The sequence below is a fragment of the Rattus rattus genome, chromosome 2 (genome assembly GCF_011064425.1).
Source record: "Rattus rattus isolate New Zealand chromosome 2, Rrattus_CSIRO_v1, whole genome shotgun sequence".
NCBI classification, from domain to species: Eukaryota; Metazoa; Chordata; class Mammalia; order Rodentia; family Muridae; genus Rattus; species Rattus rattus.
The window spans coordinates 201,072,770-201,086,521 of record NC_046155.1 but is presented as its reverse complement, the minus strand read 5'-3'; the positions used below and the strand labels follow the sequence as shown (position 1 = coordinate 201,086,521).

Here is a 13,752-nt window from a genome sequence, read left to right as displayed (position 1 = left end):
GCCTACAATGTCTTAGAGCAACTGAAATTAGGATTTCACGGCCAGGGCCTTCTCCAACTAAGTACCCAAAACTTGGAAACTGTGCCTTAGTTCACACAGTCCTTAGTGGCCACAAATGAAGGAGGCCTTAGTAGGTCACTGTGATGTGCCAAGTGGATGGTGGGTACCTTCCCAGGGAGCATGGGTTGCTGCATTGGGCTCTATGGGGTGAAGTTCCTAGTCAGCCAGAACTCAGGCAGCTTCCACTGGTACTTATCAGAAACCCAGCACCTCCTGCTTTTCCCCAGGATGCTGATGGAGCAGCCAATACCGCTAGAACCTTAGCCACGAGGGGAACTGGACGCACCTGTATCTCACAGGACATGGTTTTGCCTTAGAAGAAACGGTGTCTATTGGTTAGGACAGAGAAGTTGACTAGCAACAAGGTCTTTCCAAATGCTCTACAGGCCCATAGGAAGTGAGCAGTGGTTAGGGACCACACAGCAGAGGGGTGGGGCAACCAAGCTTCCATGAGCAGGTGACCCAGTAGGGCACTGTGGCTCCCTGACCCAGGGAGATGGAGGAGGAGCAGATTGGTCAGATACAGGAGAGTTGTCCTGGAGGATGACCAAGAGTCAGAACTCAGGGACAGCAAGGATAGCAGAAGACCGAGAGGCTTGAAGTAGATGACTACATACCCAGGACCAGAAATCTGTGGAGGCCACACCCAAGGGAAGGGAAAATGGTGAACCTCTTGATGAAGAGCAACTGGACTGTCAGCCTGCAATTTCTGCCTAGGCTCAGGGCATGTGTATGGTGCCTCCCCTGAAGCTGGGCCGCACTCCAGTTCTGTCCTATGCAGTTAATGTTTCAGTCCTGAGAAGTCTAGTTTTGACCCAAAACCTTACAGATGATCTCTCAGGTCCAACCATATGCAACTGCCTAATACGAGATTCCCCCAAATGCATTCTGGCCTTGTCTGCTGCACTGCTATCTCTGGAAGGAACTTCAGTGAAAAGGGCTAGGCAGATGTGCCCATCTGTGTATCTGATTTCCCAGCCTCACCCTGGCATGAGGTCATCTACGTACTTGCTCTCCCAGCTCTGGCACCTGGCACCTTCATTGTGGACATGACTGAAGTCCTTCCTCTGCACTGACTGTACTGGCCCACCACTCCTCCTTTTCTCTGGGAGGCAGGAGTCACTGAGAGTCTGTGGTTCTCCTGAGCTCTGAGATGATACTCCATCTGCCCTTGCCTGGTGCTGCTCCATGAGAAGGAAATGTCACACAGGGAGCCCATGCCTGCAAAAGTAAGTGACTGAAGGACTGACAGCTACTCTCAGTTGGCCCATGCCCCAAAGTCACCTCCACCCTGATCGGTCTAGTGCCCTTGTCCGCAACTGTAGGATGATGTCATTGTGCAGCAAGGTGGGTCCAGGATAAGGCAAAGCCTATCATTGGATAAGAAGGAAGGGTAGGCAGGGTCATTGGAGGAGAAGGAAGGGTAGGCAGGGAAAAGTCTAGGAGGGAGGAAGAGGAGCAAAAGAGATGGAGATGGAGGCTATGGAGGATGGATTTAGATGAACTAGATTGCTTTTATCTTGTCTAGGTGAGCAGTTTATATCTTTATAAATTGGTAATGAATTTATTATGTGGATGACTTGTGGACTGAGAATTTAACATGTACATCTAATTGCTAAATTACAAGTTTCTGGAACTTTGACTTACTGGGCTAAAGAGGACAGTGTGTGAAAGAAATGGCTGAGAGGCGGTTGGAGCGTGTGGATCTGGTTCTGTTGCCCACGCAGAGTGAGAGTGCTCAAGGCCTGCAGCACGAGATGTGTGTATGCCAAGCATGGTGACTACCACCTAGGGGATGGTGCAGAGAGCGCAGATAAAAGGGAGACAGCCTGGGGTGGGCAGCTTGCGGACCTTGTGGCAGAGTAGCAGCTAAGCTGGAGCAAACGGATCCGGCTCACGGGAACTGATAGAAAACGTTCCCTTTTCATTTTTACTGCAACGCATAACTATAGTCTGGAGGACTGTAAACTCCTCTGGGAGAGGGGGAGAGAGAGCTGGAAAGGATTCACTAGCAACGGGCTCCCAAAGAGGTAAGCATACCACAGCAACTCTCCTCCAGGAAGGGTCCCAGCGAAGCCGTGGAACCCCACTGAAGGCCAGGCTGTGGCTTTGAGAATGGTTGCCGCGAGCCTCACTGTGTGGCTCATGTCTCGTGGGCACAGCTTTTCATGCCTGCTGGCAGCCAGTGTGTCTTTCTTCCCACACAACACTCTGAGCTGCTGAGATCACACGGATCAGCTTTGTATTAAACCATGCACGTGTAAGCCCAGCACCTGTGTCTTAGTTGCAGCATCTGTTGCTGTGATAAGATATCATGACCAGGGGTTGGGGATTTAGCTCAGCGGTAGAGCGCTTGCCTAGCAAGCGCAAGGCCCTGAGTTCAGTCCCCAGCTCCGAAAAAAAGAAAAGAAAAAAAAACATGATCAAAAGCAACCCCAGGGAAGAAAGGGGTCTCTCAGCTTACACTTCCACATCACAGTCCATCACCGAAGGAAGACAGAGCAAGAACTCAAGCGGGGCAGGCACATGGGGCCAGGAACGGAAGCCGATGCCACGAGAGAGTACGGCTCACGGGTTTGCTTGTTCATCTAACGGTCCCAAGGACCACCAGTCTAGGGGTGACGCTGCCCACAGTGAGCTGGGTGCTCCCACATCAGTCAAGAAAATGCCACCTACTTTTCCACAGACCAGTTCTACGAAGGCATTTTCTCAATTAAGATTTCTTCTTCCCAGATAATCCAAGCTTAAGTCAAGCTGACATAAAAATTATCCAGCAGAGCATGAATCCGTGATAAACTTGCTGAATGAGTGAAGGAATGGGCAAGTGAATGAAGTCTTCAGGTCTCTGGAGAGCTAAGGCATTACCAACTGCTCTACTGCTCATGTCTCCCTCAGCCCAAGCACCAGCCCAAGCCTGAAGTTGCTCAGCTAACAGAAGCAGAATTATCTTCAATTCCTATCTTCACTTCCAAAGCCAGACCCAGTGAAAATGTCTCTTTCCCTTGGGTGTGCCTGCTTCCTTCCCTCTGAGTTTATGTTGTGGTCCCTGGAGCACAACAGGCCTAGAAAAGAAAGAAGTTTCACTTCCAGTCTCTGGAGGCTTGCTCTCACTCAGCTGCCATGCATCAAAGACCCATAAACCACATGGGTAGGGTCCTGCCCAAATCCTAGATAAGGTTCTTCCAGGCAGTGGCATCACTGTGGAAGTCTATGAGGACACCATCCTCACCATTGGGCCGCAAAAGGTGCAGGAGCTCAAACCACCGAACTGAGCCCAAAAACATCTAAGGGAGTAGGGGAAAATGGATAGTGAGAGATAATGCAATGTTTCTAAATTATTATTTTTGCCTTAAGTCACTAAGTTGGGGTGAATAGATACTTGACAAAATAATGGGACGGGCAAAGTCGTTGTTGAAACAGAGATAACAGCTGTGCCCCTGCCAACAAGCCTCCCGTTCTACTTTAGTACAAACGAACCTCCGCTTGGCCGGACCACTCTAAACATCACTAGAGTCCTTTGAAAGTCAGCTGTCTCTAGGAATCATCAGCATCATACACCAGAGAAAGAAGAGGACGTGTCGTTTAGAGGGTCTTTAAAATGTCCACTTGCGGCAAAGGCATTTGTACTGTCCACTTGGTGAGATCTAGAAGCATCTGGAAGATGGGCATGCCTGTGGTAGATTATCTGGATTAGGCTAACTAAGATCTGCCCACTGTGGATGGCACCACTTCCCAGACTGAGATCCTGAATTGTAAAAAAAAAAAAAGGAAAAATTGAGTTGAGCATTGACAGTCACTTCTCCTTGCCTCTTGATTGTGAACGTGGTGTGGTGTGGGCAGCTGCCCAGAGCTCCTGTTGTCACTTCCACTGTATGATGGATAGCTGTGAGGAAATAAACCTTCACCCCTGGGCTGATCACTAGGGAATTTTATCACAGAAACAGCAAAGGAACTAAGACAGTCCCCAAAGCCACTCCCACTGCAGCCTGAGCTCACGCAGTACACTCATTCCCATAGTGTTTCCTCCCAGGCTTTTCTCTGTAGATGTAAAACTGTTTGCCCAAAGACCCAATATTTGAGCATGAACAAGGTCTTTAAATAATTGATCATTAAATAGCTTCAATATAGACTATGAGTCCAAGGAAAACCCAAGATTATCATATGAATAAATATAACTGGGTCAATAGTATCACTCTGGTAAACCCCTGATGTCAAACAGACGAATGTTTGTGTGACAAGAATTCCAGTCACCTCAAAACTTGCTAGAGTCAGAATATGCATAGAATGTGGTGACAAGCATCGGTAATACTGGTTCACAGACTATAGAAGCAGACATGTGAAGGAGGACTCAAGAGAATTTAGTATTCAATGACAGCCTAGACTGCCCAAGCCATAAAGGATCAGAATGTTCTAGCCAAGACCTGAGAATAAGCAAGAATCTGTTTGACTATGTAGGAGGAAAGCTCTTTGCTGGACAACAATGTCTTCCTCCAAGGGAGTGTTGATGGAGTGTAGACTCTGATCTTGGCAAGGCTAGGGTCATTCCTGCTCCCAGGAGAACATTAAACAGCAGCAGCCTTTTCTGAGGAAGGTTTCACAGCTACATTAAGGCCTAGCTAGACTGGGAGTTCAGTAGTGGTGGAAAACAAAGATACCCCCACTGTGGGGAGGAGTAATCAGGACTGTCTGAAGAGCTCATAGCATTCTACCTCGGCACCTTACACAATGGTCTCAGAAGACCCCATATGTTCTCTACCATATGCAGGATCTAGCCAGTAATGTATGTATATATAAACAGGTGTACACGTGGACACAGTGTAATGCATGTATATATAAATAGGAGCACACATAGACACAGTGTAATGTATGTATATATAAACAGGTATACACGTGGACACAGTGTAATGTATGTATATATAAACGTGGACACAGTGTAATGCATGTATATATAAACTAGTGCACACATGGGCACAGTGTAATGTATGTATATATAAACAAGTACACACATGGATACAGTGTAATGTATGTATATATAAATAAGTACACACATGGACACAGTGTGATGCATGTATATATAAACAGGTATATACGTGGACACAGTGTAATGCATGTATATATAAACTAGTGCACACGTGGACACAGTGTAATGTATGTATATATAAACAGGTATACACGTGGACACAGTGTAATGCATGTATATATAAACAAGTGCACACGTGGACACAGTGTAATATGTGTATATATAAACTAGTGCACATGTGGACACAGTGTAATATGTGTATATACAAGCAAGTGCACATGTGGACACAGTGTAATGTATGTATATATAAACTAGTGCACACGTGGACACTGTAATGTATGTATATATAAACTAGTGCACACGTGGACACAGTGTAATGTATGTATATATAAACTAGTGCACACGTGGACACAGTGTAATATGTGTATATACAAGCAAGTGCATATGTGGACACAGTGTAACACATGTCTATATAACGTGCACATGTGAGTACAGTATAACATGAAGAAAGAGAACAAGAAGGCGAAGTCTAAGGGATGATGAAAGATTGAATGTAGGCAATGCAGGCAATGGATACTGAAGGTGATTGCCTGAGCAACTTCACAGCAATCTACGACAGAGTGATGCTGAAGCAGAACAGTGCAGGCTGAACCACTGTCCCATTCCACAGAATGCTCTGTGCATTTGTGGGCCAAAGCACCAAAATAACTTTTATATTTAAAAAGACATGGTCAGTGGTCCTGATGCAGCTACTAATATAGCTATGTACCAACGAAGATATGTACGCCTATTTCACTCGGACTAGTAATCATTCTCAAAGTCTCTGCAAGCACGATTTCTATTTGAAAACTCTGATATCAAGGAATATTAGGTAACTGTGACAGTTTGAATAAAATGGCTCCATAGATTCATGGGGGCATGGCATTATTTGAAACGATTAGGGCATGTGGCCCTGTTTGAGTAGATGTGGCCTTATTGAAGAAAGTATGTCACTAGAGATGGGCTTTGAGATTTTAGAAGCTCAAGCCAGGCCCAGTGTCTCTCTCAGCAGATGCATCAAAACCCAGTTGGACAACGTAGTCCTGTGAGCCTGCAGGTGTTTAAAAGTGAGAAGGGCTGGGAGTGTGCCTCCAGATGACATTGACAGAGGGACACTGTGTGGACTTCTTCTGGAAGATTGCTAAGCAGAGCCGCCCCTACACCCCCAAATCTACTAACATTGGTAAAGACCAAAAAGAACAAAACACAATGAAAAAAACATTCTCAGAAATGAGTTTTTGGATGTTCAGATCATGAGAAACATCCTAGAAGTCCTAAAGCAAAACAGGGAAATGTCCACCTAGGTTTAGCAGTAACCCAAAGGAGTTGACTTGACCATGAACTGTAGAATTACTTCAGGAACTCATATTCAGGTATTAAAAGTCCAACATCCAAGTCACAGAAGAACATGGAACTTATTTTCTCAGAGTCTGTCCCCTGAGGAGATAAGGATGGATCTGAACCAGCTCAAAGACGCCTGAACTCTAAAGCCAGGAGACATCACAAAGACCAAGGTTCAAACCAAGTTGGAGATTGTGAAAACAAAGGAGCTGATTGAATAAGCTGTGATAGACCTAAGAATGGAGGAGACACTTCCCCAGAGGGCAGATGTCATCAAGCAGTCCCACTGGACTGTGAGAATACTAAAAGGGTGCTTGAAGCTCTGGCTAAAGAATCCCAGAAGGAAGCACCTGCAGCTTCTCAAACTCAGCAGGGCTTGTCATGACATGGAGTTGCCAAGTCAGACCAGAACACTGTACCAGATTCAACAACCATGCTCACCGAAGGGAATGTGGTTCAGTTCGATGCTTCGAAAGAAGGAAATGTATACATTTCCCTAATCATAGCCGTGGCCTGAATCTCTTGGAATAGAATTGAAGCATGTAGTTTTTCTATACCACTTTGAGTTTCCAGAGAGTTGCATGCAGGCACCCACCCAGGAGCTATCTTGGATCCACTAATATAACACACACACACACACACACACACACACACACACACACACACACGCACTTTGCCACGCACACGCTGCCTTTACGCTACGCTTTGCGCACATGCATACGCATGCCGCCAGATATTCTTAAAATGCCTTAGCTAACACAATGACTGGTCACTCCTATTCCTTCCCCTGCTACCCTAGGCCCAATCAGAGAAGTGACCATTGGCCACTTACCCAAAAACTCACATGGCTGATTGGCCTTTGTTCCTGCCCCTACTGCATCCCTTTCTCTCTCTCAGTCCTGATTCTCCGAGTCCTACATGTACAGCTCTCAGTGTCCCGCCTTGTGATCAGCCATTGGCTGCTGGCATCTTCACTGATAGATCAAAAACCAACTGGGGGCAAGGACCTTCAGCATCAGTAAACACAGATTCCCAATTAAATCAAAGCATCAGAACCACTCCTTCACACATAAGAAACATAATGTGGGATTGTGGTTATGATGCTGAGCCTGACAGGGCAATCTTGGCAAAAGTGGGTTAATAAATGAAGAGAAAAATAGTATAACACCATATCTAATGCCTATTCATAAAATCAGATGACCAGACTGAAATTACAGCTGTCAGTTGTCAACAGAATTATGGTTAATCCCTCTGTTTCCCGTGTTCAAGGAATTTCATATTTTATTTCTGATTTTGTGTAACTTAGTGCAGTAACAAAAAAGGATATTTCTATATGCATAAGGCATTGCTTGGTTTTACTGTCATTTAACTTTACACATGAAGAATGAAAATATGTTTTATATAAATACCACTGTACAATTTATAATTTATTTGTATTTTATACATTAAAGACAGAATTACAATTAATTTGTATGTTCTCTTAAAAAAATCTTATGACACATAAGTTCTAAGCAAAGTGGTTGTGCATTTTAAACAATTTGTAGCCTAAGGAGAAGAGCTGGCAAGATAGAAACAAGGGCATCTGAATCAGAAAGAAACAACAGAATTTCTTTTTACAGATGATATGTTTTCTTAAGTTTAAAAAAATCTTTAAAAACAACGCGCGCACACACACACACACACACACACACACACACACAGTTAGAACTCTCAAAACAATTCAATTAACTTTCGGGGTACAATGAACACCATACAAAGTCAGTGGTGTTATGCACCGACGATGAGATTTCTGAGGACAGACAGATCCCTCCACACAAAGAAGTATATAAATGGCTAAAAGAAAGTAAAGCTGGCCAGTGTCTCAGCAGACAAATGTAACTCAACACCATGATAAGCTGTCAGCTCACGCTGGCTGGAAGAGCTCTCACACTATCAATGTTATGAAAGCAAAATATGGGAGGGGATGTAGAGAAATGCAGTGGTTGGAGCTTTGAAACCACAAGTGATAGTTTAAGAACACATTCTGAGAAGCTGTGTGGTGATGAGAGACCCCCCCAGACACAATGTTCCTGAGCTTTTGTGACCTACTCTTGCGTTGAAGAGTGGACATTGCAATGTGTGTTCACTGTTGATGGCATGCAGTGACACCAAACAGAACCATTCCTAGAGAGGACTCTGTAAGTCCCTTTCAATGATGAGGAAAGCTTTTTTGATGGTATTAAAGAAGACCCAGGAGAATGTGATCTGAGGGAATACTTTGGAAAGTTGGCAAGAATGAAACCATCCAAGTATGGAAGGCAGGCAGAGTAGAAAGGATTTGGTAACCATGGCATAGTTGACTGAATTGCTCAGAAATACCCCACCATTAGTGGGCATAGTTATGAAGTGAAAGAGAAGCTTGGCCCAGGGAATGACACTATTAGGATGCGTGGCCTTGGAGGAAGTGTGTCACTGAGGGGGTGGGTTTTAAGACCCTCTCCCCAGTTGCCTAGAGGCCAGTCTTCTAGCAGCCTCCAGATAAAGATGTAGAACTTCCAGCTCCTCCTGCACCATGCCTGCCTAGATGCTCCCACCTTGATGATACTGGACTGAACCTCTGTAAGCCAGCCCCAATTGAATGGTGTCCTTATCTGAGTTGCCTTGGTCATGGTGTCTGTTTACAGCAATGGATACCCTAAGACAGGCCCTTTCTAAATAAGAGGTGCAGCCTGCTGGATCACAAAGAGCTCATGGAGGTGGATATGTCAACTTTAGGGGGAAACATTGGATTTGGTAAAGGTAGTTTCAGTCATGGTGGAATGGAAGGCTGTGGTATGGAGTTGGCAGCAGCTGAGGTAGCTACAGAAGTAGCAATGGTGGAAATAATGGTAGAGGCAGTGGATATGGGCTGGAGAGATGGCTCCATGGGTAAGAGCTCCAACCGCTTTTCCAGAGATACTGAGTTCAATTCCCAGCAACCACATGGTGGCTCACAACCATCTGTAAAGAGATTTGATGCCCTCTTCTGGTGTGTCTGAGGACAGCTATGGTGTATTCATATAAAATAAAATAAGATAAACGTAATCTTCAGAGGCAGTGGATAATGGATTTAGAGCTGATGTTAGCAGCTATAACAGTGCCCCTGGCTTTAGTAACAGAAGAGGTTATGGTGGTGTTTGACCAAGATTTAGAAACCACAGTGGTGTGTGGGAAGGATATAATTGTTCAATAAAGGAGGACATTTGGAGACCGTTAATTATAGTGGTGGTGGGAACTATAATGACTTTGGGAAAATACAGGGGACAACAGCAATCTAATTTCAGACCCACGGGAGTGGTAGTGTTGGCAGAAGCAGCTCAGGGGGTCTTTATGGAGGTGGCTTTGGGTCTGGTGGTGGAGGTGGTGGAAGAAGAAGGGTCTGGAAGGTCGCAGAAGGGTTAAGAAAGAGCAGAAGGGGGAGGGGGGAGGTCCTTGGGAAAGCTATTGAAGACAGCCAGCCTAAATGCATTAGTAGAACCTTACTGCAGCTTAAACAGGAAACACTTCTTGTTCAGGACTGTCATGGGTGCCGTTTGTAAAACGTGTAGCTACTGAGAAACACTATGTGGTATCCTTTAGATTCCTGAGGTCTTTTGTCTGTTGTGGCCTTTTCTTTCTGTTTACATTACATCAGGGATATTACCTTGTAAATGATGGTAGTGGCACCAGGAATAAAAAAAAACGAGGAATCTTTATCTTAAAACAAAACAAAACAACTTAAGCTATGGTGTCTTGGTAAGGAAGCCTCTTTCTGATTACAGAACTAGAAAACTCATCACCTGGAAACTCTTCTTAGAACATTATGCTTTGTGATTCTATTTTCATTTAAAAGAAAGTGAACTTTGGGGTTGGGGATTTAGCTCAGTGGTAGAGCGCTTGCCTAGGAAGCGCAAGGCCCTGGGTTCAGTCCCTAGCTCCGGAAAAAAAAAAAAAAAAAAGAACCCTCCCCCAAAAGAAGTGAACTTCTGTGCATGCTGAGAGATGCAGATCCAGTTTCATAGTTGCTCTGTGGACACTGGCAAACCATCTTTCCAACTCCCTTTGACAAACTGTCTCCTTCCTGTCCTTCCCCACAAGGCCACAGCTGTACTGTGCAGGGTGGACTGTTCCTCTGCCTTGTTCTATGAGATTACACCAACCCTGCATCTTATTATATAGTAAGACTGTCCGTGTGTGTGTGTGTGTGTGTGTGTGTTAGAAGTTGCCTGGCTAGTCCTAGAATTGTCTCTTTTTTATGTATTATAATCCAGGCACCAAGCTCATAAAATCACTGCAACTCTGTTTAGAGCTGCATTAACTTTAGAGATCTATTTGGAGAGAATGTTCCTCTGTGTGATGTGCCACTTTTTCATGCTTTGGGGCTTTCTTAAAATCTCCTTATGTGTATAGGTTTTGTATCTATGGGTTTCAAAAAATGATCTTTTCGATATATTCTAAGATCATTTAAATGGGATTTTTTTATATTATCATTTTTGTCATTGAACTTTATATTTATATACAACCATCTTACTAAACATGTTTCTAAAAATGTATATAAGTTAATGTTATCATTATCATTATATACAAGTGAATTCTCTTTTAAATTACAATCTACTAATTTCTCTTTAAGATTTTTTAAAAGAATTTCATATATGAGTACTGTATTTACATCATTTTTATTGCCTTCTCTCCCTCTAAAGCCTTCTGTATTTTTCAAATCCACAATCTCTTCTTTATTATTGTGTGTGTGTGTGTGTGTGTGTGTGTGTGTGTGTGTAAGAGAGAGAGAGAGAGAGAGAGAGAGAGAGAGCACCTGCAACCTACTGATCCATTTAGTGCTGTTCCTATGTATGTGCCCTCTTTAGGGTTGACCACTTGGAATTTAATAACCTATCGGAAGCTCGTTCCTGAAACAGACGGACGCTCCTGCTCAGCAGTCATTAATTGGTCTTCTTCTAGGGGTGGAGATCTTGTGAGGTTTCCCTCACCCACATTGGCATGTCAACTTACACTGTCTCGTTTACTCGGGCCTGTTGATCATATTTTACGGGTACAGCTTCCTTGTCATGTATAGGAGACACCATCTCATAGCAGACATCCTGGTCCTCTGGCTCTTACACTCTCTGCCCTCTCTTTTTCAATGTTTCTGAGCCATAGGGATAGGGATTGCATTGTATGTATATCAGTTGGGGGTGACTACCTCACATTCAGTGTTCTCTGCGTTCTGACTGGTTATGGATTTTGGTGATTGTCTCTGCTGCAAAAAGAAGCTTCTTTGGGGAGGTGTGAGAACTACATTTATCTGTGGGTATGCAGATAAACATTTAGAATGCAGTTAGAGATTATCCTGGTTTGGGAAAATGGCAAGAATAAAATGGGTCATCTTACCTTGTTGCCTTTTTTAAAGCAGATGCTTCAAACATTTCCTGACTAGAAATGCCTTACTGGTATGCTGGCACACAGTCTTACCTGTTACCCAACTTTTATTCACCGTAACAAAATGCCCAAGGTAGCTAGCTCCCCCACCCCAACTTCTGCATAGTCCATTGACGCTTTCTGTGTATGTGTCTTACATCTCTAGAAAAAGAACCCAGGATTTTCCCTCCTGTGTGCTTTTGTCTTGCTTCTTCATGGTTCATGATGCCATGAAGCTGAGACCGCAGAACTGAGGTTGCCAGTGCAATGAACCAAGCTGGCAGGGTGGCAGCAAGTTGTCCTGCTATCTTTTTTAGATCTTTGAGCTGCGCATCAACTATAGGGCTGATGGCTTCCCATTTGCTCAGCCTTCCTGTGAGGTGTACAATTTTCCCAGCTCCATGATCATGCATGATTTCAAACTCACCCATGAAACTGTGCTTCATCACCACAGTTAGGAACCGAATGATGACTCTGGCAATGGCCTGATGAGGACCTGGCATTTACCTCTCTTCTCAGCATTGCTGGTCTTCTTGACAGCATCTTCCAGGACATTCATGTGCACCATGGGGTGGCGGTGTGCAAAGATGGTGGAAAGAGGGAAAGTAGCTTTCTAAACTTTTCCAGATGTTTATGTCTGTGCTCTAGTTCACCCTCTGCTTTTAGAGCTCATGGGAGGCAGCTCATCGTGGCAGGCAAAAAGGGAAAGAGAGAAGGGGCTGAGTATTTCCCAGTGATCTCATTTCCTTTCACCGGGCTTAACCTCCTTAACGTGGCAAACACAAAGATTTGAGCCTCCATAAAGTTATTTGTCTAGAGGTTAAATATTCTTTTTTTTAAAGATTTATTTATTTACTTAATGTACTACTGTAGCTGTCTTCAGACACACCCAACCCATCTCACACATCTCACACCAACAGATGGTTGTGAGCTACCATGTGGTTGCTGGGAATTGAACTCAGGACCTCTGGAAGAGCAGTCGGTGCTCTTAACTGCTGAGCCATCTCTCCAACCCAAGGTTAAATATTCTTAGAAAAAGTTCGCTGCATCTTAAATCTTTATTGTAAACATCTCTTAATGCAGTTTTTTTTTTTTTCCAGAGCTGAGGACCGAACCCAGGGCCTTGCGCTTGCTAGGCAAGCGCTCTACCACTGAGCTAAATCCCTAACCCTGCAGTATCTTTTTAAACTGTCTGCTTGGGGCTGTGTGGCTCCTTGGTTGGCAACTATGAACCCTTCCTGCTCAGCTAGCCACAGCAGCAGTTGCCAGAGATGAAACTTTGTAACTACCTCAGGACAGTTTCCAGGAATGAAACTTTGTAATTACCTCAGAGCAGACAAGAGACAAAAGCTGATGAAGCTGCTGTGATTGTCTGTGGTTCTTGAGTCCACCAGGACCGTGACCAATATCCTGCCACTCTGGAGGATTTGCAGAGGATGCTGTCTCAGCATCAGCACCATCGTCCTCACAGAGTTGTCAGTCAAGCAGCCACTCCTTCAGCTGTCCTACAAGCTGCCATCAGGACAGTCGCAGCTGCAGACTGTTTAACAACAACAACAAAAGGCAAACCTCTAGGCTGCCCAAGAAGATTTAAAAACAGCTACTCCCCAAGGAGACTTCTTCTTCCTGGTGGTGGAAATCATCAACTGTCACGACCACCTTCCTAACCAGGCTTTGTCTCAAGGAGGTTCTGCTTTGGCCATGACCAGTTCAGATGACCCTAGACCCACTCCAGGAAACCCCACTCGCAATCACTGCTGATCACAGTGGACAGTCTTCAACATTATTGGGGAGACCTTCTCCCACACACAACAGCTGAGGTACATGGGTCACTAGCAGGGACACTCTGTTCTTCCAAGCAGTAGTTCCTCACAATACAC

At 44.6% G+C, this 13,752-nt stretch overlaps 1 pseudogene; it reads right to left on the bottom strand.

The window, feature by feature from the left end:
* Positions 1-3,227: 3,227 nt before the first annotated feature.
* LOC116893536 lies at positions 3,228-12,440 on the bottom strand (annotated as a pseudogene).
* Between the last annotated feature and the right edge of the window lie 1,312 nt (positions 12,441-13,752).